At 37.3% G+C, this 24419-nt stretch overlaps 1 pseudogene; it reads left to right on the top strand.

Moving 5' to 3' along the window:
* Window positions 1–5807: 5807 nt before the first annotated feature.
* The window catches only part of LOC109058739, a 50316-nt pseudogene continuing 31704 nt past the window's right edge, over window positions 5808–24419 (top strand).

Genomic DNA, 24419 nt, shown 5'->3' with positions numbered 1-24419 from the left:
AAATGGAAAAGATTGGTTCGGTTAACATGATAGGCATTTATTTCGGCTGGTCCTGTAAAAGAGGTGAATAAAACTAATGTATTATCTTATAATAAATATCCTATTGAAATGAGCAATACCTGCCCACCTGCTGGACGTATAATATCGCCTATTTTCCCTGGCAAATGGTCCTAACCTTGCTATGGGCATTATTTACAGCTTTTCTATTATATGGTTTTTAAGCGATTAAACATTAAAAAATTTCGATTTACTAGTTATTCAGTGAATGCTTCCATACAATGGGCCCAAAAACAGTTTTTATCAAATGGAATGCAAATAGTTAATTACGATGACATTGTGAGTGAATTTCTGAACAGCAAGTTTTACCTTAACATAATTTCTTAACATTGAACACCTTTGAATGTCATGCAAAGCACAGTTACCGGTGGAAAGGGTGTTGTGTTTGGAAGGCAGGTGTGGGCATCGGGAAAGAAAGATCGACATCATTGCTTTCTTCCTATGAATTTGCCAACCTATATGGCCATCAAAGCCTCATGTCTCAGGGGCTCCCAGTAAGGCTCTAGACTTTGTGTCTCCAGAAGTATGAAATGCCTGATAACTCGGCATGGGCTAGATATCGATTCGCAACTGTGTAAAGCAGCAAAGAAGAGGCTCGTATCACGACTGAAATGCAGATACACCGTCGTATATTTACTACTGACAGAGCATTCGCCCACAACACAATAACAAAGACACATGGAATTGACCCGCGAGCCCCCCCCCTTCCCCGTTCCTTTATCCCCTCCAACCATCCGCTTCGCCGACACATGCTTGAGTCTCAACCATATCAGCGTCGGCGTCACAAGCGCGCATCATCATGTCCCAAAAGAAACAAAGAAGCTTAAACAGAGTTAAGATGGCGGCATGTGGATGAGGAGCGTTGTACTATTGTCCAGCTCTTAGGTGCTTTCGGAGAGAAAAACACACATTGTCAAAACCCGACCCCTGAAGTTCTACAGAAAGAGAAAAGCCACCACAAAATAATTGACCCGGGACCGAGCCCATGACGTCCATTCACTTTTCGTGGTGCACACGTTACCCGGGACCGAAGACCAGCGTAAATGACAGGTATTTATACGAAAGAGGCGGTTTTGCGCGATCCTGTATTTACCTCTGGGAATGAGGTGAAAAGCGCATTTAAATGTAGTTAATCAAATATCTGGGGTATTTTATGTCTTCTGCAAGCGCTCAAGGTTGCGACCATTTGGGTTCTAAAAATAACGAGGACTCGGCTTGACTCGGAGACACAATGCGGGGGTTGGGGGGATGGGGAGGCGAAAAGAGAGGGAACTGGCGATTGAATTGTTATGCCTTTACACATCAAATTAAGACTTTAATTTTTTTTTTAAATACCGATTTATATATACATTTAACTCGTGTTTTTATGAGTGATCGGCCGTGTGAAATGCGATAAGAAACAGCTGAATAAAAATCCTCTCGGTTAGACGGGTTAGCCGTTAGCACTGCAGCGAATGCTCATCCCGTTTAATTAATTTATCCTCATAAAGTTGGTTACGAAATCAACATCACAGCCTAGTCCCTGAAACGTGGTTTTGTCGTGTGCCCCTCGTGTTTGTTTTCATATTCCAGCGCTCGGAACAGTGATTTCTAACACTTACTATTTTGAACTTAAGATGATATGGAATAAGGATCGTTTGAGTTTAATGTGTCTGCTTTGTTTGTTTGTCTCTTTTCATGACGTAGAAATTCAATGCCAAAAGCTGTAGTATTAACCAGAGTGTCTTTACAGTGACGTTACATGTCTGGAAACGTTATAAAGGAGCTAATAATATCGTTAACGTGGAGTAGTCCAAATGGTTGATTAGTTCGTGTGATGGCGTTTGATGACATCTGCATGTGTAACACGGCAGATAATGCTCCATGGCCGGAATGGTAAGAAGAAAACATCATCAAAGTAGTACATGGGACATCCGAGGGTCCGTGAGAAATTTTGTGAAGCATCGAAAATACATTTTGCTCCAAAAATAACAAAAATTACGACTTTAATTTCAGCATTTTTGTTTTTGTCTGCTCTTCTGGGTCGTGTTGTGAGCGCGTGCACAACACTGCAGTGACGCCGCTGACGTACGACAATGCTCACGTGTTTTACTTGTTTATTGGGCGCACCAGAGGACACGTGCAGCAGCAGCGTCGTTTACGTCAACCAGTCACAGCTAGTCGCGTTCACAATAGACCCGGAAGAGAAGAAAATGCTGAATAAAGTCGTAATTTTTTGTTATTTTTGGAGCAAAATGTATTTTCGATGCTTCAGCAAAATTCTCACAGACCCCTCTGATGTCACATGGACTACTTGTTGATGTTTTATTACCTTTCTGGACATGGACAGTATGTACCGTACATTACATTCTCCATGGAGGGACAGAAAGCTCTCGCACTAAATCTTAAATATCTTAAACTGTGTTCCGAGATGAACGGAGAGCCCTTACGGGTTTGGAACGACATGAGGGTGAGTCATTAATGACATAAATTTTAATATTTGGGTGAACTAAACCCTTTAAGCTTCTGTGTTGGGTTTTTCCCACTGTGCAGTTCACCCAAATTCCCTTAAAATGCTTATTTTGTTTATTCTAAACACACACTACAGACTATCACAAGCCATAGTGCGTTGCTTTTTTGATTTTATTTAAATTGACAGATGCACCACATTCAAAAAAAGTTTATTTTTTATTTTGATTATAGAAGTGTAAAATATTCTTGTGTGTGAGTGAGATTGATTTAGTATGCAGCAGTAATATTATTTTTGGTGCCGTTCGTTTTGGTAAATGGTGCCATTTGGGCAATCGATAGTCTTGATAATAAAGAATCGTAAGCCATTTATTTAATCAGTGGCATGGAAATGTTACGTTAGTGTTATGAACCGTCACTTCATGCATCAAAAAGTAATCATGTCCAACAAAGGGAAAAACATGCCATCTAGATTAAACGTCAGTTTTGAGGCCATTTTGTTTGGACGCTTAGTGCCCTACATGTTATCACGCTCTTGCATTCTCGCCACTACGTTTAGGTGTCTTGTTCATACTATCTGTCATCCCAGAACGGATGTGTGCTTGCACTAGTCATTATACGTTTCAGCGTGTACACGGAGAGACGCCGCATCCTTCATTGTCCGCTGATATGTCTTGCAATAATGAGCCGTGACTTGAAGGCTTTTTCTGCTGCGCTGCGTTGACAGGAAACTAGGGACCTTTCTGCACACGTGTCCCCTTCATGCTAGATTCAGCATGATCTCAGTCGCTTAGACTGTGCACATTGCAGTACGATGTCCCGCTGATCTTGGGCTTTTTGAAGAGCCTGCATTAAAAAGCTTGTGTATGCATGTGTTTGCATTTATGCACAATTTTTGGCAATATTTCCCTTCCATTATAAGATGCTGTGCTATGCATTATAGTATTGTGGGAGAGCATATTCATGTTTTTGGTTTGTTTTTAAAGTACTTGGACATGGTATTTTTTTGCGGGAGCTTTGCTCTTGTTTTCATGCAGAGGTCATATACAGAGAGTGGTTCAGTATTGATTGTATTGAAGTGAGACGAGAATCTGAAGACCTTACTGATGGGTTTAGGTGATGTATGTAAAACTTATTATGTGATATGTAATTGAAAAATGTCTTTATCGTTTTGTAAACATCATGATTTTTGTGTTCAGAAGTTGTCTCTATCGCCTTATCATTGTTAAGAGGATGAAAAGGTATGCTGTGGCATGTTGCTGTACTAGTGTGCCAAAGTATGCCAAGCAAAACATTGGCTCTGTTCCAAAACCTAGTGAGCTGCCTACTAAGTGAGCACTCTTAACTGAAATGAAACATCGTAATGGGACTTATTTGGAATGCACTAGATAGACAGCAGCCCTGTGTCTTTAAAATAATTGAAATGCTCTAGATGAAAAGTGTATGATGCCTTAAAATGCTGCCTATCTAGGCAGCGCACGAGATTTTGGTATGCAGCCATTTTTGCTCTTTTACAGCTGGTTTATGACACACTTTTTGTCCAAGAGCTTGAAGGACTAAAGTTGGCCAACATCTGAGAGAAATCTTTTTTCCTCAGCCAATCTGGAACCATAAGAATCACATCTATCCTCATGTCGCTGTCTGCTGTGCATCTGCATTTACTCGTATGAGAGCTACGACACACCATGCGGCCTTCAAAGTGTTTTTTTTGTCCCTGGGGCACTCATACCCAAGGTTTCCTGGTGGAAATCGATGCATCTGATCTGATTGGCCTAAAACCTCTTTATTTTCATACCCAGTCATTGGTTTTAAGGGCTATTATCTTGCGGCATGGGAAAAATGCAAATCATTCGTAATGAAGAGAAGGTTTTCAGCAGAGACTCATTTTTAGTTTTTAGTCAAATACAAATGTATCAAAAAAAAAAATACAAATACAAAAATCTTCTTTACATTACGTTAAGGTAAACATTACAACCTAAAAATAAGACATAAATCAAGAAATATAAAAATAAATTTCACATTACTTTAAAAAAGGTAAACAGTACAAACGGAAACATGAGGTTTAAATCAAAATAACAATAATACCTAAACATTGCACTTATGTCGTGCAACTTAAAACTCTTCCGAGTTTCAGCCTAACTCAAGCTTACTCCTATTGCTTGAAAGGCTTTGTGACATTTTAAGAGGACAAAAATCAGCTGGACAGGAAGGTAACTAACTTGGAACAATAACGAGTCCATACACAATTCTAGACACACATTTGTTTCTGCAACATGACAATTAGTTATTGGAGAATAAACCCTCTTAAATGTCGTGCTACGAACTGGTGTGGTGTGTTGTGTGTGTGTGAGGGGAAACTTGTGTTTTGATAGCCTTATAATCTGTATGCTGGTCAGTTTCACAGCAGTGATGAGAAATTCACCTTTCCAATAAGTTTAAGAGAAATAGATTTTACTATTTATTGGTATTTTTAACCTTTATAAAGCTATTTTTCTGCAGAGGGACATGAAATGCATGGTAACCCTGCGGTTACAAAGGCATAAATAATATTTGGTTGTTTTAGCACACAAAACATTGAATAGTTAATATTTACAATTATTTTAAAATGAAAAAAGATGTGTAATTAAAACCGCCAGTAGGTGGCAGCAAGTCACAGTTAATGAGTGAGTCGTTGCGATTGAACCAAATTATTTAATGTGTGATTAATTCAGGAACGAAACACCGTCATGTTGCTCAGAGACGCAAAACAGTGCTGTGGCTGTGTTTGGAATTATAAGTTTTGGTTGGCAGCGGAATAGAGCAAAAAACAGGCTACAGGCAAATATGTGTCGCAAAATGTAAATCGTACTCATTATGACTTTTCGTGAGGTGAAAATGACGGGTACTCTTTGCATGTGATATTGACTAACTTCCTCTCTGTGATATTTTTTATGCATAAGTGTCATATCATCAATCAACGTTTTTGATTGAATTTGGCAAGTAATGAACTAATTTAGACTAATAATTTTACTGTAAATTGTGAAAGCATTACAAAATCTTTGCATGTGGTATTACAAACTGGGTTTGATGACTTAGAGGTCGTTTGTTTTTGAACTGAAACTAGGCCTCCAGGTTTATTTGAACATTCATTATTCTGATTCATTAAGTTGTTTGAAATTGCATTTTCGAAATGAGTATGCATATGTATATTAAAGTATTATTAGTATTTTAAACCTGCCCGGAATAGTGTCAAATGCACAGGATAAAGTGAATGGTGAAATGAAGGGCACTTGGTTTTTTCTGACCATAAGCCATGATCTGTTCCTCAGTTTGATTGATTAATTATATTTACTGTGGACATTGAGTCTCTTTTATAAGCCCAGTGCATCACATGGCCTTTGTTTCTTACAGGCTTCGTGAAGTGTCGGAAAAGCTCAACAAATACAACTGTAACAGGTATGTTTTACCAAGCGTTGCGTTTTTAAGTCCCGGTGGTTTTTAGAGATTCTTTCCACATCAATGAAGTATAGAGTTTTGTAAAAACACTGACTAATATTTCTCTGTCCACACGGCAAGTCATCCACACCTTATTCCATTGGAGCAGGCCAAACTTAAGCAGTGTGTGGTTGGACCAAATCATGCTGGATTTCTCCTTGAGGTAACCTTTATTATGCAGCGCTGTTACTTTATATCATGCATTATTTCAGGCTTTTTTATAAACCTGAACCTTGTTTTGTTTTTTTCATGTGCGTCATTGTATTTTAAAGCAATAAATTACTCTAAATATGTATTAGAGTGTAACGGTTATTGACAATTTCTGTATCACGCTTATAGGGACCTAAATTATCATGGTGATTGTTCAAATGGGCTGGAAATGTTCAAAAGTACTGAAACATAAATCATTTTCACTAAGTTTGTATTTAAAGTCCCCCTTTAGGTCAAAATCAAAGTCTGTAAAATATGAAATGGCAATACTAACCGAGGGGAATTTTATCATGATTTATCATCAACCAGTAATCGTGTCATCCCTAAAATGAATATTACGGTATTTGCTGGTACTCATGTTGTTCCAGACCAGTTTTTGCTGGTTTTTTGCTCTTAACCAATAGCATGTACATTTATGCATTTGGCAGACCTTTTTATCCAGAGTGACTTGCATTGAATTTGAAGCAATTTCCATAATACTGAATTTCAAAGAGACTGTTTTTTAAGCTTCAAAAGAACCTTTTTTTGTTGTTGGTTTGAAGGTTATCAGTTTCACTATGTACTGTTGTACATAAAAGACAAATGCCACAATTTCTTAGAAAATTGTGGCTTTTGTGTTGCATTGAAAAAAAAAAAAGAATATGGATTGGAACAATAGGAGGATGAAATAATAAATGAGTTTTTTTTTTAACGAAAAAAAAGCAATGCCGAAAATGACATACTTTTTTGTTTCAGGATGGACGTATCTGCAGGATAAACTTTGCCGTCCAGCCCGACCGACTGGAGCTCAGCAAGCCCGATGGCAATGATGGGTGAGAAATTAATACTCCTGTTAGATGCATGGAAAATGCATGTATGAGCTGGCATGCAAAATAACTCTAGATCGGTCCCTTCTGGTTATAATTGCTCTGGGTTTATGTATTAAGTTTGTCTTTATTCTGTTTCAAGTGTGCTGAGAATTCTCACCGCCCTTACGCCAGCTTATATGATATAAGGTTTTTGTTTTTATGTTAGCGTACTGTGTAAAATATGCCTTACCATATGAGCACTGTATAATGATGAAGTAATTATTCCAAAGTTGTAGCCTAAACAGTTGCATGGCGAAAAAAAATGTGCTTCGCATTATATTCTTAGTGATGGAAGCGAGGGAATTTTATGAAGTAGTTCAAATGGAAGGAACTCAGCCTGAAGCCTGTAGATTAGATGTGGCCAGCTTATGTTGTCTGGTTTTATCAGCAGTGGTGGTTTATTATGAAGTGGTGAAAAACCAAATACACATGCAAGCATGTTGCAGAACACTACCTTATAAACACTTTAATATTTGGTGGTACAGAATTTTAATTTAAGACATAAAATATATTGTAACTCTTAAAATTCAAAGCTTCCGAGTACGAAAAAGACCATTTATTGAAGTAAACTACAAAAATGACATGTCCAATGCTTATTGCAGTGGTTTGTTTGTGCATTTCTGTTTGAACTGAGGACGGGTGGGTTAGTTGCTTCTTTTCATGCCTTTATTTTGGGATCGAGCGGCATTGTCGCAGCATTGCAAATCCCCTTTGTGAACCTCAAGAAATCCTTGGTGTTTGGATACGACTGAAATATTTTGCGGGCATGATGGACAACATGATTTAGGGGAAATCTTTATCAGTTCCCTGACAGCCCTTCCTGCAGCCAAGGCTCGCTCTTGTCTGCTGAGGAATGAGCTGCAGTCATGTCTGATTCCCAAGGTGTTGCCATGTTAGTCGCCCCCACGATTGGCTCGTTAGGCCTGGGCTGTTCCAGGCTCTGTGATGGTATCCCACATGTGGGATTATAGGAATTGTAACTTGATCTCCATCCCTTTTGTTTTCCAGTTCAAAGTTGGAGCAGTGTCTCAGCGGCAGGAAGGAGCTCCAGGCCAGCAGGGGACTAGTGATCCCGCCCTGGTTGTCCTGTCTGGTTCTGACACACTGGGCAGACTGGCAGCAACACCCTTGGGTAAGTTGTGGCAGGGCTATCAGAATTGCAGCCACTTCAGGTAACGTTGGCAGGCACACTTTGCGGTGCTGCCCTTTAGGTATAAATAACCTTTTTAAAGATGATTTTGCTGTTTTGTTTGCATGCAATAAAATCCCCACCTGAAAATATTCACACTTCAAACCCATTTCCAGAAACATGTTTATTTTATGTGTGAAATTGCTCAATTACTAATAAGAAATTAAATTCAAATTCAATGTTTTTCTAAAGTATGCTTGTTGAGCTGTGCTATATATAAATAAACTGGTATTTTTCAACTTTTTGACTAGATTCAATGATTATTAAATGATTATTAATGTAAAATGTAAATGAAATGATTATTATCGTATAATAAGTAGAAAATAATAATAATAATAATAGCAAAGTAGGTTGAAGTGTGTGTGTGTGTGTTGTGTATATAGAGAGAGAATCTGTATTTCTGAAAAATATTTAAGCATTTTCATATGAACCAATATACAAAAAGATATACTCATAAACAGCAATTTTTTTAATGTATTGTATATTCTATAATTACAATAATTTCTATAATATATATTTTTATTAGCCATTGCAACGGTAAATGAAAAATGTTTAAAGTAAAATACAGTAAAGTACATTACAATCATCAGTTTTTAGGGAACAATATTTCATAATTTGCATTTAATGAATCACTATGATATATGCATAGTAGAACAAACAGAAATATTTATATATTATATAATTGTATATCATCATAAAAACAAGACTCTATATATATTTTATAATTATACAATATTTTATATAATATATATATAATAATATATATATATATATATATATATATATAGATATATATCTTTTATTTTGGATGTGACACCACAAATGATTAATCATGATTAATCACATCCAAAATAAAAGTTTTGGTTTACTATATATGTGTGTACCGTTACGGTGTATATTTATTATGAATATATATATACACACATGCATGTATATATTAAGAAGAATATGATGTTATGTTTATATATTAAATATATTTATATATTTAATATAAAATATAAGAATATTATATTAAATATATTTTATATAATATATTAAATTTCTAAATATATAATTTGTGTGTGTGTATTTTATATACATAATAAAATATACCCTGTACACATACATATATTATGTAAACAAAACTTTTATTTTGGATGTGATTAATCGTGATTAATCATTTGACAGCCCTAATAAATATATATACCGTAATAAACAATCAAATTTCTGTTATACATGATGTATTACATAGTAAAACTGCTTGATGATGATAAAATTCTAAACATAAAAATATATGACATGCACAATTAGCGTGAGCTTTTGAGTGAGTTTGTTTTAAACTGATTTAAATCATCTTTAATTCTCTCATGCTCACAAGACACGGAATATGAAACTAGTCCTTAGAAGTGGGCTGTTGAGTTTAATATCAGTGCAGAGAGAATCTTGTTGGCCGGTATACTGATCCTGATAGTCCGCTGTGCCTGACGAGCCGCTGGAGTTCAGGAGTAAATGGAGGCAGCAGTGGAGGCGGAGCCAGCAGTGGTGGAGGCACGGGAGGAGGCAGCGGGAGCGGAGGGGGCGCTGGAGGAGGTGCTGGAGGAGGAGGATCTTCAGGCCGGTCCTCCACAGCAGCCCGTGATTCACGCAAGACAACCCGCGTGATCCGCACTGGCAGAGATCGAGGCTCTGGCCTTCTGGGCAGTCATCCACAGCCAGTAATTCCAGCCTCCGTCATCCCAGAGGAGCCTCATCTCTCAGGTAACACTCGCTTCATGGGCCTCTTCCACATTCCTGATTTTTACTGTTTAAGTTGGATGTGCTGGCCATAGCTCTGCTTAATAAGTTCAGCTTTTACATTCACAATTGAGAAATCTCATAGCATTTAAGCTTTAGACATACAATTAAACGGAAATAATAAAATAAACAAAAGCTGAATTTTTTTTTTTGGTTATTTAGCGATACACCTAGGGCTGCAACTAACAATTCTTTTGATTATTGCCTGCATTCGTTGTATTGAAAAATATTTAAAATTTTTAACAAATATTAATGCATGCAAATCATTGTGTGTAAAGGTTGAAATATAAATACTACAATATTACGGTAATGTGTGTATAATATAATGTACAGTATAGTAAACAAATGTATTGAAAAAATATTTTTAACAAATAAGCTGCCAATCATTGTGCATTGTTTGAAATATAAACTGCTACAGTATATAATATATTAACAAAACCATATTAAAACAAATAAAAATACATGCAAAACATTATGTGTCTAAAGGTTTGAAGTATAAATACTACAAAACAATTACTATAGCTTTTCACATTAATAAAATTTTAGAAACATAACAGTTTACATTATAAAGCTAAATAAAAAAAAAAAATAAAGCAAAATCATTGCTCCCTCTTGTTTGATTTTGATTGCTTCCCGTTGTCCCTCATTTGAAAATCGCTTCGGATAAAAGCGTCTGCTAAATGACTAAATGTAAAATATTGCATTTATACTACAAACCTTGTTTCAAAATGTTTTGCATGCATTTAAAATTATTTTATTAATTGCTAAAGAGAGTTTTCAATAAAACTGGGCTTTATGCAGTTAACAAAAATAATAAAAAGTAATAGAATATACTAAATTGATACTATATTTTTAATATTAATTAAATTCATTATATTTAATTCATTTTGGGATGACGTGATCCAGACCTGCTTTGTAATATTGTAACTGATTGGCTTTGCTTCCTCAACCAGGCCCAGGTGGTTCTTCAGGGAAAGTCCAGGAGTGTCATCATTCGAGAGCTGCAGCGCACAAACCTTGACGTGAACTTGGCTGTGAACAACCTGCTGAGCAGAGACGACGAGGACGGAGATGACGGAGACGACACGGCCAGCGAGTCCTACTTACCTGGAGGTGAACGGACACCGAAGATGGGTCACGGTTATGACGCTCAAGATTTTAACAAACTTTTCTGACAATACCTTTCATACTTCCACAGAGACTTGATGTCACTGCTAGACGCGGACATTCACTCCGCGCACCCCAGCGTGATCATTGACGCGGACGCCATGTTCTCTGAGGACATCAGCTACTTCGGCTACCCCTCTTTCCGACGCTCTTTCCTTGTCTCGTCTCGGCTCTTCACGAGGTAAAGGCTAAACACACAGTCATGCCTGCACACACACTCAGTGTCATGAAGCCATTTAGCAAGATTTGTTGAAATGCTTGTGCCACAACCACTACGTACATCGCTAACGCTGTATTTTTTAATAAATAAAGTCACAACTCGCAACACATTCATGCAGATGCGGGAAGATGCTGTTGGTTTTAAAAACTGAAAAGATTAATCATAACAAAAAATTTAGATGCCCATTATGCAAAACTTTAAAACGAAACGGTAAAACTAAGAGTTCAATTTCTGATTGGAACCAGCTGAGTTCTGTAATAATGCATCAGGTTACAATGTTGCTTTGCAACTGTTAAATACTGAACTTAAGAGCAAGTTTGGGTCAGGTCCTGCGTCGTATTTTTTTTAATCACATGCAAATAAAGCAGTCCAGAAATATGCTTTCATTTCATTTCAAATTACATGTTCATAATCCAGCATCTGTGAACCGAGTGCTTTATGATCAGCCATCTTTTGAGATGCCTTGCTGCATGTTTGTGTTGTGTGAGAGTGTCCGTGCTTTTGAGAGCGTGTCCAGCTGTCCTGCATGGTCATAGTCGTCGTTTCCCCTCGTGAGCTCTCTGCGAAAGGCCCTGCAGTGCAGACAGTTACCCATAAGACCCTGCAGTTTATACCTATACAGCTCAGCTAATGCTAGACACCCCCGTCAACAAGATGTTTTCGCTGATATTGCAACCCACCAACTGACAGAGCCAGCCTATACAGCGTCCATATGTAGCTTTATTTTACTTATAATAAAATTATGGATCATTACCTAAAATGATCATGGATTCTTTTCACCCAAAGTGAGGTATTTTTCGACGATCAGTTGTTTTCGGTGGTTGGTGTCACAGAAGTACAGCAGAATTAGACCTAACTAACACAGTCTTATTAATTGTAATTTGTATGAAATCTCACTATTCCGAGGGTCTTTCCCAGAGAGTGGCTTACTGTTATCCCACTGGTGTGACCCTATTGCATACCAGTTCTCCTTCTCCCCTTAGAGCGAGACTCTGAACTGCTCCGCGAGCGGGAGTCGGTCCTTAGGCTGCGCGAGAGGAGGTGGCTGGACGGAGCCTCCTTCGATGCGGAGCGTGGCTCCACCAGCCGCGAGGGAGAGCCCAGCCTTGACAAGAAGAGCGGTGCCGCCAGAGCCCCCGTCACTCTGGGCGAAGAGCTCCAGTGGTGGCCTGATAAGGTGCCGCTTTAAGCCTTTCAGTTGCCCTAGAATGAGAAACTTCAGATTAGGGATGCACCGAATTAAATACCTTGTAAAAAAATTAATAAAAAAATCCTTAAATACTATTTGTTATGATTCAAGTGAAAGTAAACGGTTAAGAGAGAGAAACGGATGCGTGCCTCTATTTTAGATGTGTGCAGGTCTTAAAGCGACAGCACAAAACATGGTTAGAAAACATAACATTCTGCAGTTTATTTCGTAATTGTTTGAGGGCGTTTCGCTATTTCAATCATTATACTGTAACCAGCAACAATCGCCCCTTCCTTTTCTCATCAGAGACATGTGATGCAGCAGTAAGCAGTGTTTCGCTGTCGTTGCTTATATTGATTTCTACGTCTTTCTCAGACAGTTTGAATGCCTCACACTGCCGACGTTTGCTGCATTAGCGCATCCCTCTATTTGATCACGTCACGTCATTGTTTGGTACAATTTATTTGCTCTTTTCGCTTATTCGGCCGAACACAGAAAGAGCTTTTTTTCCTCACTATTTTTCAGCCGAGTATTTTTCGGTTGCCGAACATTCAGTGCATCCCTACTTGAGATTTCTGTGGTGCATTTTAAGTCTTGACCTAGTCATAGTTTTTCCAAAAATGTAAACGTGGTCATTTAGTTTCAGACCTGTTTTTTTTTTCTTTATTTCTTCTGGGAGTATGAAAGAAGATATTTTGAAAAATGTTGGTAACAAATAATTTGGTTTCGGTTGCCATTGGCTTGCATTATATTGACCAGTCCTTTGGAAACGGCAACTGTTTGGTTGCAAACTTTCTTCAAAATATCTTCTGTTGAGTTCTGCACAAGAAAGCAATGCATACAGGTTTGGAGCAACATTTTTGGGTGAAAAGTCTCTTTATGGGTCAGTGGTGATTAACGTGTTAAATTTCTGCATGCAGTTTATTTTTTTTGTTGAGTCCATGTCTTATTAAACGCTAAAATGTTCGAGGTAAAAAATTGTTTAGCATAATGTTTTATTTGTTACCTATATAGATTCTCATAACTGGAAGTCAAGAAAGTTTTTTTTTTTTTTTTTTTTTTTTGTCTTTTTATAACATTGCAAGACTAGTTCAGTTTTTTGTGTATCAGATTATTTAAATTTTAAAGTAATGATAAGGTCTCATTTATATAAAATTTGTCGTCAATTCATTTTAGTGAATTTTTTTTTTTTTTTTAAGTATATAATTTTTACTTCAGTTTTAGTTATTCTAGTACTCCCAAGTTAAACGAAAAATTATAAATATCTTGGCTCTTAGCTGAAATAAAGTAACCAAGTTTTAATTGCTATGTTGTTTATTTTATTTAAAGTAACAATGCTTTTTTGTTTTAGTTTTTTCATTTTCAGTTACACAAAAATAACCCTGATTTTTTTGGAGTCATTCAATCAACTTTTAAGTCTCGTAAAAAGTTCAGAACTAATATCAGATTATATTTTTATAAGAACTTGGCATGAGTCTTTTAAACTGCATTTATCAGTACTCCTTTTAATCTTGCACATCCTTATTTGATTTAATGGCAGGCCTATTTGGATTACACTTTAGGTTATAAGTCAGATTTTTCTTTGGAATCATGTATTTATTTGTAGAGTTGCTATATATCCTGAGATCTGTGATTCTTTAGGACTATGTAACAAAGTTTGTCAGCATTGGGGCTTTGTACTCTGAGATGGTTGCCGTCAGTACCAAAGGTGAGCTGAATCAGTGGAAGTGGAATGAGCCCGAACCTTACAGAAACGCACAAGTAAGATTCGAAACGCACATCGAACAACAATTCCTGTCACTTTGATTTGATCGAATTGAATCTCATAAATCGTTGCGCTTTCGTAGAATCCTTCTATACATCACCCTCGTGTTCCTTTCCTGGGCTTGACCAATGAAAAGATCACCCACCTGTCTGCCAACAGTATCCGAGCCACTGTGGCCACCGAAAGTAACAAGGTAGAAGACATTTATTTATTTATTTATTTATTTATTTATTTATTTACATGGGAACGAGTTAGAAAAAAATCATTGGACAGGAGTGTGCAGACACAATGTCCTCAGATCTCAAACTTACATGAACTTGTATTGTGTAGGTGGCGACATGGGTGGATGAAACTCTGAGCACTGTTGCTGCTAAACTAGAACATGGCGCACAAATGTGTCCCAGGAGCTGCAGGAGAGAGCGTATCATCTCTCTGCACTGTTGTGCCCTGTACACCTGCGCCCAGCTGGAGAGCCAGCCCTTTACTGGTGGTGAGCAGGCAGGAGCGTGTTTTGATAGCTTGAGATGTGCTGCTTGTGATGTGTGAATAAATTCTGAGTGTCTTTTTCCTTTAGGGGTGTTGTGCCTTTTAGTCAACGGAAAAAGATGCTTGAAAAAAAGGCCAGAGCCAAGAACAAGAAGCCAAAGTCCAGTGCGGGCATCTCTTCTATACCCAACATCACAGTAGGAACTCAGGTGAGGAACGTGATGATGTTGTTTGCAAACTCGTTCTTAGGGCTGGGTGATCTTATGATATATTGCTGTTGCAATGATATGAAGTGTGAATTGATAGATTATTGGGCTTGAATGGCCAGATGCACACAAAGTAAAGCCAGACCTGCCAAGTATTCACATAAACGCAATCGGTTTTGTCTTAATTGAACATTAGGAAAGAAATCAGATGCGTGTCAGTATATTAGATTTGCGCTTTTGGTCTTAAAGTGACAGCAGCGTAAAATATCTTCTGCTGTCTCATTAATTTTAATCAAAAGCACTCATTGCTCTTGACTGAATAACTTCAGTTGTTTTAATAAAAATCGTATTAAGTCATACAGTGAAGACTGTTGAGTGTTTATTAGAATGCTACAGTTTAAGGGATAGTTCACCCAAAAATGTTGTTCCAAACCTGTATGAGTTTCTTTCTTATGTTGAACATAAAAGAAGATATTTTGAAGATTGCTGGTATTCAAACAGTTCGTGGTTGCCATTGACTTCCATAGTATTTTTTTTTATGTTCAACATAAGAAAGAAACTCGTACAGGTTTGGAACGACACGAGGGTGAGTAAATGATGACCGAATTTTCATTTTTGGGTGAACTATCCCTTTAAATAGACCTGAGTTGGCAGTTTAGTGATTATAGCCTTGATATGCTTTAGTAGGCTAATCTTTGAGTATTTCTTTTTTTGTAATTAAAACCAAAGTTAGATAAGAATTGGTTTTTGATATGTGGAGTTGAAAAAATGTAAACAATATCCAACCCTAATTATTTGTAATTTGTATTTTTGATCTTATTTCTAATGACACAATTATTATGTTTTCAATCATTATTCTATCATTCAGTGAATTATTCAATCATTGAAAGTGAATTTGGTATATTTTGGTCATGTTGAGCATCTTTTGATCATATGTCCCTAATGTGACAAAAAAAAAGTTAAATAGCGTAATTAGTTCTGTATGGTTCAGAAAACATGCAAAATAGTCTTATGAACTAACGGAATTTGTGATAAGTGATTGTGGATCGTGAAAAACACACACTTTTTGCTATAACGCCCACCCCAGTTGAGGTTTACCAGTTTGATGACATCTCACTTCCCGTAGGTGTGCCTGAGGAATAACCCTCTATATCACGCTGGCGCTGTGGCCTTCTCCGTAAACGCTGGGATCCCTAAAGTGGGGTCCCTGTTGGAGTCCGTGTGGAACATGAACGACAGCTGCCGCTTCCAGCTCCGCTCGCCAGAGAGCCTGAAGAACATGGAGAAGAACACCAAGACACAGGAGATCAAGTAAGATGACTGTTCTTCTGTGACCAGACACGTGCATGGAGGGATTTATGCTTAAAGTTATGCTTGTTCTTGTTGGCAGAACGGAGAGCAAGCCAGAGCTGGTCAAGACTGAAATGGGCCCTCCGCCCTCACCGGCGTCCACATGCAGTGACACTTCCTCCATCGCCAGCAGTGCTTCTCTGCCCTACAGTACGTACACTGGACCACTAACCCATCCACAGTTGTGCAGGGTTTATATTGAACGTAGAAATAATTTTTACTCAGAAATTGCAAGTAAGTTTGTCAAACAGTTACAAAGACATAGGTAGTGCAAAACATGAAATACTGCTTTCTTGTAAAATGAAAATGATTTACAACTAACCTTCACTGTAAAAAAAAGAAAGACTATTGAAGTCTTTTTACCTCAATTTCATGTTTATTTCAATGTGTTACTTGATACAAATTTAGTGCAATCAGTTTTTCTGAGTGAAAATTTTTTATTTTGATTTTCTATCGAACGAAACATTTTTTTTTTCCATAAATATACAGTACAGACACAAAGTTTGGAAACATTACTATTTTTTAATGTTTTTGAAAGAAGTTTCTTCTGCTCATCAGCTGCATTTTATTTGATCAAAAATACAGAAAAACAGTTAATATTGTGAAATATTATTACAACTTAAAATAATAGTTTTTCTATTTGAATATACTTTAAAAAAAATAATTTATTCCTGTGATGCAAAGCTGAATTTTCAGCATCATTACTCCAGCCTTCAGTGTCAGACATGTAAACATCCAGTCTATCACATGATCATTTAGAAATCATTCTAATATTTCTGATTTATTATGAGTGTTGGAAACAGTTCTGCTGTCTAATATATTTGATGAATAAAAGGTTAAAAAGAACTGCATTTATTCAAAATAAAAAAAAATCTAATAATATATATTCTATTAATATATTTTCTTTACTATCACTTTTTATCAATTTAACACACATCCTTGCTGAATAAAAGTATTGATTTTATTTAAACAAAAAGAAAGAAAAAAATTACTGACCCCAAAATTACTGACCAGTAGTGTCTATTGTTATTACTAAAATTTTAGTTATATTTTAAAAACATAGTTTTTTTTTTTTTTTTTTTTTTTACAAGTTTTTTATTCAAATCAAAGTATCCTAAAAAAGTATCACATGTTCTGAAAAAAAAATTAAGCAGCCGAACTGTTTCCAACTTTGATAATGAATCATCATATTAGAATGATTTCTAAAGGATCATGTGATAATGATCCTAAAAAATTCAGCTTTGCATCACAGAAAATAAATGATAATTTAAAGTATAATCAATTTAAAAAACAATTTATTTTAAATTGTAATAATATATCACAATATTTAAATTTTTTTTCTTTCTGTATTTTTGATCAAGAATAAATGCATGCTTGATGAGCAGAAGAGACTTCTTTCAAAAACATTAAAAATAGTAATGTTTCCAAACTTTTGGTCTGTACTGTAAGTCTCCTAGTCATGATGCAACAATAAAGATGGCCTGCGATCAGTGTGTAAATGAAGCAGTCCCTTGCCTAATGGACGTGTGCTGCATTGAATGATTCGGTTTGTTTTTGTTTGTTCCTTTCTCACAATCTTTGAAACATTTTATTAAACTCTGCTGGGTTTACACTCTCTGAGGAAATTATATTGCTCTGCAAACACCCTCAAATTATTTTTTTTTATAAAGAGTTAACCTTGAAACCATTTTAGAGTTTTTAATCCAAGTCAGAATCTTTTGAGTTTAATTTTTATTCCTCAGCCAAGGAAGCTGATCTGTGTTTTTAAAATGAGCAGCTGACTTAAATTAGAACAGTTTAAACACTGTTTGGTCTTTAGTGAGATGTGGTTGCAGTGTTTTGCCGTTGCTCACCTGTTACCTGCTGTGCTACAGAGCGAAGGCGCTCAACGCCGGCTCCTAAGGAGGGAGAGAGTGTATGTAGAGAAGTGGAGTGTACTATAGGTGGTTTTGTTTTCGTGGAGGACGTTAAAAACGTCCCTGTGGGAAAGGTGGGTGCTGGCGTGCACATCGATCCAGCGGAGACCGAAACTACAAGCATATTTTCTCCACTGATTTATTGTCTGCATTTTTGCAAACTTTTAATATAATAAGAATCACCGGTGATGACGTTTTATACAAGCATACTGTGTTTTACTCGACGTGTGACGTTGCTGTCCGTGTTGTCTATGTGTGATGCTTTGCTATGACACCTCATTTGCAACAGTTCTTTTTTTTGTAATGGTGGTGATAGTAGTTGGTGGTGCTGTTGCTGTGAAATTTCCAGGGACGTCGAGCAGCGAGCAGCCAGAGCGCAGCTCCCACTGACTCTGACCCCTCCTCACTGCTGCAAGACTGTCGGCTGCTCAGAATAGATGAGCTACAGGTGAATAAACACACGCGACTAAAAGCACACACACACGGGCACAAACCTTTCCATTTGCTGAAACATCGATTGATTGATTGAGAATTAAACATGGCATTTTGATGAAGAAATTGTTTTATTTTAAATAGTCATTACTTAAACGATACGTCCATTTCCGGAATAAGATGTTAATGTCTTTCTTTCTTCAGTTGCAAAGAAATATTACTTAAACGATACATCCATTTAGTAAAACATTCCAGGATTTTTCTCCATGTAGTTGACTTCAGAGAAGGATGGAGTCGTCTTTAGTGCCTTGCTGGAATGCTTTTAAATTGCTTCTTTGTTTTTGTTGTTGTTGTTGTTTTTAAGTAGCAAGGCTTAAAATCAGATGCAAATGATAAACTTTTTGTGACGACGCAGCAGTGGCCCGATCGTGGCCCCGGGCTGTCAGGCAGTCCTTATTGTCGTGCCCTGCACTGGTCTGTAGAAAGCAGTGAAATGATAATAATAATCAATTGGTGATTGATAAAAATGATGCATACACTGTTCAAGCATGTGTGTGTGTTTAAAAAATAAACATTATATATAATATATATGTATAATTTAAATGTATAAATGTATGTAAAACAATTTATATTAAATTTGAGAATACTTAATTGCATTTTGTATAGTTTTATATACCCCTCCCCCACCGGTCAACCGGTGCATCCCTAGTTTTAACACCCCCACCCCCCCCTCAACACCTTGTTTGAAAACACCTTGTCTATATTAGCTGACACATTTCTTTTCTTTTAAACAGGTTGTTAAAACTGGTGGAACACCAAAAGTTCCCGACTGTTTTCAGCGCACTCCTAAAAAACTTTGTATCCCGGAAAAAGCTGAAATTTTAGCTGTGAATGTTGACTCCAAAGGTGAATATCGTTTGCTTTAATCTTGCGTTTTGCTGTGAATTTCCCCTGTGCATCTACATAACTGCTCTGTTGTCTTTCGTCCTTCAGGAGTTCATGCTGTGTTGAAAACAGGCAGCTGGGTACGGTACTGTGTCTTTGACTTGGCCACCGGCAAAGCCGAGCAGGAGAATCACTTCCCTACTAGTAATCTGGCTTTTCTGGGCCAGAGTGAGCGTAACGTGGCCATCTTCACTGCTGGCCAGGTGAGACAGTCACACAGTTTGGTGCGTTTCATGCACTTCAGTTTCTCTTTGCCTGTTTTAACTTCCTCCTCTTCGCATCCTCAGGAGAGTCCTATCATTCTGAGAGATGGTAACGGCACCATTTATCCCATGGCTAAAGACTGTATGGGTGGAATACGCGACCCTGATTGGCTAGACCTCCCGCCGATTGCCAGTCTAGGAATGGGAGTTCATTCGCTTGCCAACCTTCCCAGTAACTCCACGATCAAAAAGAAAGCGGCCATCATCATCATGGCTGTGGAGGTATGATACACCAACCTGCTAAACATTAGACATTCAGTTAATCCCTTCACACTTAGTTTTTCCTCAAGGAGCACATGTGCTTCTAATATGAAAAATTAAATGTATCAAAGTTGTATTTCAAATGTTGATTTAATCCCTTCACACTTAGTTTTTCCTAGACGCTGATGCAGCACGTGCTGCGCTGTGATTACGAGGCGTGCAGGCAGTACCTGATCAGTCTGGAGCAGGCCATGCTGCTGGAGCAGAACCCTCACGCTCTGGACGCTCTGCTGGGTCACCGCTGCGACGGCAACCGCAACATCCTTCACGCCTGCGCTCTCCGTCGCCCCCATCAGCAACAAGGAAACCAAGGAGGAGGAAGGTAAGCATGCAGTGTTTTCAGTCTTGTTTTAGTATCATTGAGATACTATTACAGTGTTTATTAAAGGGATAGTTCGCCCAAAAAAATTAAATTGTCATCATTTACTCACCCTTCATTTGTTCTTTTATTAAGCACACAATATGGGTGGGGCATATGGCAAATATATATCACAATTTTTTTTTAGAAATATCAAGATTTTATCACAATTCTTTGTCATGTTGGTTTTACTATTTTGCAAGTAGTCTGAACAGTACAGCCAAACTAATTGCCCTATTTTAAAAACAAAGCCTTACAGGGTAACAAAATATAAAATGAAAAAGAATGGGAGACATTTAGGCCAAAGTGGGCGAAGATATAATTTGTCATTATTTTATCTTTGTTATTAAAAAAAATAAGAACAAAGATACATGTTACAAATACACAAATAAAACAAACAGTAGGCTACAGTAGATGTATTTAGCAGCAGCATTTAAGAAATTAAGTTAACAAATATAACAATAAAACACTATATACATAAATTATACATTGATTGAAATAAATTCTTACAGGTTTGGAACATAAATTCTTACAGGTTATAAAACAAGCTACCTATCCTTTTAATATTTTTAGTTAGTTTTTATTATTATATTTTCTGTCTTTAATTTTTTGTTTTAAGTTTTAGTCATTTTGTTTTTATGTATAGTTTATTTTAATTATCTAGTATTTAAACTTAAATGCACTTCAGTCCATTTTAATTCAGTTAATGGTTTTAATTAGCACAAAATACATTAATTTGTTATTTTTAAGTAACAAAATTGATGACAATCACCATAATATGGAGCTGTGTAGACATCATGTACTTGTTTTCGGTGATGACAAGTGAGGCAGCTCACTAGGATTTGCAACGCAGCCGATGTTGGATGTTTTTCCAAACCCAGCCTGAGATGACTTGAGTGCTGTGCGATGTGTTTCAAGCAGAGCGGTCTGAAAGGAACACGTTCGCTGAGAGGCTGTCCGCTGTTGAGGCCATCGCCAATGCTATTTCAGTGGTGTCCAGCAACAGCTCCGGGAACCGCACGGGATCGTCCAGCAGCCGCGGGTCAGTGTTCAGATTCACTGGCATACAGAAAAACATTTCACCTGAAGAGCATTTAAAACGAGTGGTTGACCGATATATCGGCCGATATTTGGCATTTTTCAAGTTGATTTCACAAACCTTGCAAACTTAGTTGAATCCAGTTGTGAGATCTTGTGAAGTGTCAGTGCGAATTGAATGATTTAAACATTAAACTCGTGATTTCAAATTAGCACTTTGGCAGATGGATGTTGTTTTTTTTTTTTTTTTTAAATCCATGCATTATTAATTTTATTTGTTAATTTTATCTTGGCCTGTTATACTTTATCAGTTCATGCATTTCTTTTAATTTACATTTTTTAATAATACAGAGCAGACGCTTTGGAGTTGAGTAGACCATGCACTCAACGTCAAATTTTAACTTGAACATTCTCGAAAAATGATCGCGGTCTAGAGCCCTGCAACATGATGAAAATGGCTTTTCTGCTGTTTCATGTTTCATTGTTTCGTGCTCTTTGTTCTCGTTTCTTTTGTTTGTTGTTTTTGGGGGATGTTGTGGGGCTCTCTCTGCGCTGTGGGTTTTTGGGGCGACGAGTATGTCCCTTCCTCCAGCGACCACCAAGACCCTGTTTCACCCCCTATTGCACCTCCCAGCTGGGTACCAGACCCTCCACCAATGGATCCCGGTGAGTTCAGAGGTTTTTGGGTCATAACAGATGTATTGCATGCATGTGATTGCTTGATGTCTTACAAAACCATCTTCTCCGCTAGACGGTGACATTGATTTCATCTTGGCCCCTGCAGTGGGTTCCCTTACCACTGCCTCCACAGGCACCAGCCAGGGTCCCAGCACTTCCACCATCCCAGGTGCGTGAACCGGCCTCCCAAAGGACTTTCTACGCCAGTGGTTCTCAACTGGTTTTACTCCAGGACCCAGATTTTGCTTTGGACATCCATGGTGACCCAATGGTGTTACTTTAGTATAATTGATTAGTATTATAATAATATAGTTTTGTTAATATTTTGTTTTAATATTTTATGATTTTACTTTAATGTATTTTTGTCTTTTATTATTTTTAAAAAATATTTTAATTTTTTTATATAGTATTATTTTACTTCATTTAGTGTTTAATTTATTTCAAGTAAAAAAAAAAAAAAGAGATTTTTTGTAAGTTGTAATTTCAGTTAATGAAAATAACCCTGAATTAGAATATAAATGCAACCTGTTTTTCGGTCACAGTCCCTCCAGTTGAGAACCGCTGCTCTGTGCTGTCATTTATAAAACTCTCTTGTAGCATGTTTTCAATATTTCCCATGTCTTCTCAGGACCTTCTTCTGAACCGTCAGTAGTGGAATCTAAAGACCGGAAGGCGAACGCACACCTGATTCTGAAACTAATGTGTGACAGCGTCGTCCTGCGACCTCACTTGAGAGAGCTGCTCTCTGCCAAGTACGCCACACTCCTGCCGCTCTAAATGATAGCCAGCCTGTCTTTAGCACACCTTGAGTGTTTGTTTTGCTGTTGTTTGATAGGGATGCTCGTGGGATGACTCCATTCATGTTAGCGGTGAGCGGGAGAGCTTACCCAGCAGCCATTACTGTTTTAGAAGCAGCACAGAAAATAGCCAAAGGTGAATATATGGCTGCATTGTTATTTTAATATTAATAATATACATTACAGTTTTTTATTTCGATTTTATTTTTATCTCTTTTAGAAGCAGCACAGAAAATATTAAGTAGTTTAGTTGTTTTTTTTTTTTGTTTTTTTTTTGACTCTATTTTTTATTTTAGTATTCCAAGTTAAGCTAAACGAAAATGAAAAATTACAATATTTCTATTTCAGTTAATGTTATTTTAATTTTGGGGTTTTGTCTTTTTTTTTTTTTTTTTTTTTTTTTTTTAAATGTCTACATAGTTTGTATTTATTTTAGTTCCATTTCAGGACTTCAAGTTAAACTAAATGAAAATGAAATCCTTCCTTTCCTTTTTGTTTACAAATCTTTTCTGGATCTCATATATGGTTTAGGTGAACCGGGTCTTGGAGAGAAAGAGGATGCGGCGTCTGTTTTCATGGAGATGATCTGTCCTTCAGGAACAAACCCAGATGACTCTCCCCTCTACGTCCTGTGCTGTAACGACACCTGCAGCTTCACCTGGACTGGAGCTGAACACATCAACCAGGTACAAACTCCAGTGAAATCTATTTTTCTGATTCTCAAAGTGTATAATATTATTCATAAAGCTTGATATTTTTTTTTTTTTTTTTGCATTAAATAATTTAAGATATTTATTCTTTACATGAAAAAAAAAAAACTGTTGAAGCACTGAGCTAAATGGTTTTGTAGAATGGGGCACTGTGTGATTAACTGCACTTGTCTGTTTGCAGGACATCTTTGAGTGCAGAACTTGCGGCCTGCTTGAGTCTCTGTGCTGCTGCACTGAATGCGCCAGAGTTTGTCACAAGGGTCCACGACTGCAATGATGTGCGTCCTGCTAAAAAAATCATTGAACTTCACACCTAATTTTACAAGGTAGATCACTGTGTTGTAAAACCGTAATCTCTCTTGTTTCATCTCCAGACTGAAGCGAACGTCTCCCACTGCATACTGTGACTGCTGGGAGAAGTGTAAATGCAAGACCCTCATCGCGGGCCAGAAAGCAGCTCGTCTGGATCTGCTCTACAGGCTGCTGACCACCACTAATTTAGTTACCACTCCTAACAGCAGGTATGTTCAAGGAATGGGTGCTTTAAGTCCTGGTCTAACTTCTATTGTCAAACCATATTATGGGGTCATCAGGGCAACATCCGGCCAGTGTTCGGTGTCATGAACTCTGTTTGTGTTT

The sequence above is a fragment of the Cyprinus carpio genome, chromosome B16, assembly GCF_018340385.1.
Source record: "Cyprinus carpio isolate SPL01 chromosome B16, ASM1834038v1, whole genome shotgun sequence".
Taxonomy (NCBI): domain Eukaryota; kingdom Metazoa; phylum Chordata; class Actinopteri; order Cypriniformes; family Cyprinidae; genus Cyprinus; species Cyprinus carpio.
Note: the sequence above shows the minus strand (reverse complement) of the source record. Positions and strands in the feature narration are given on the sequence as shown.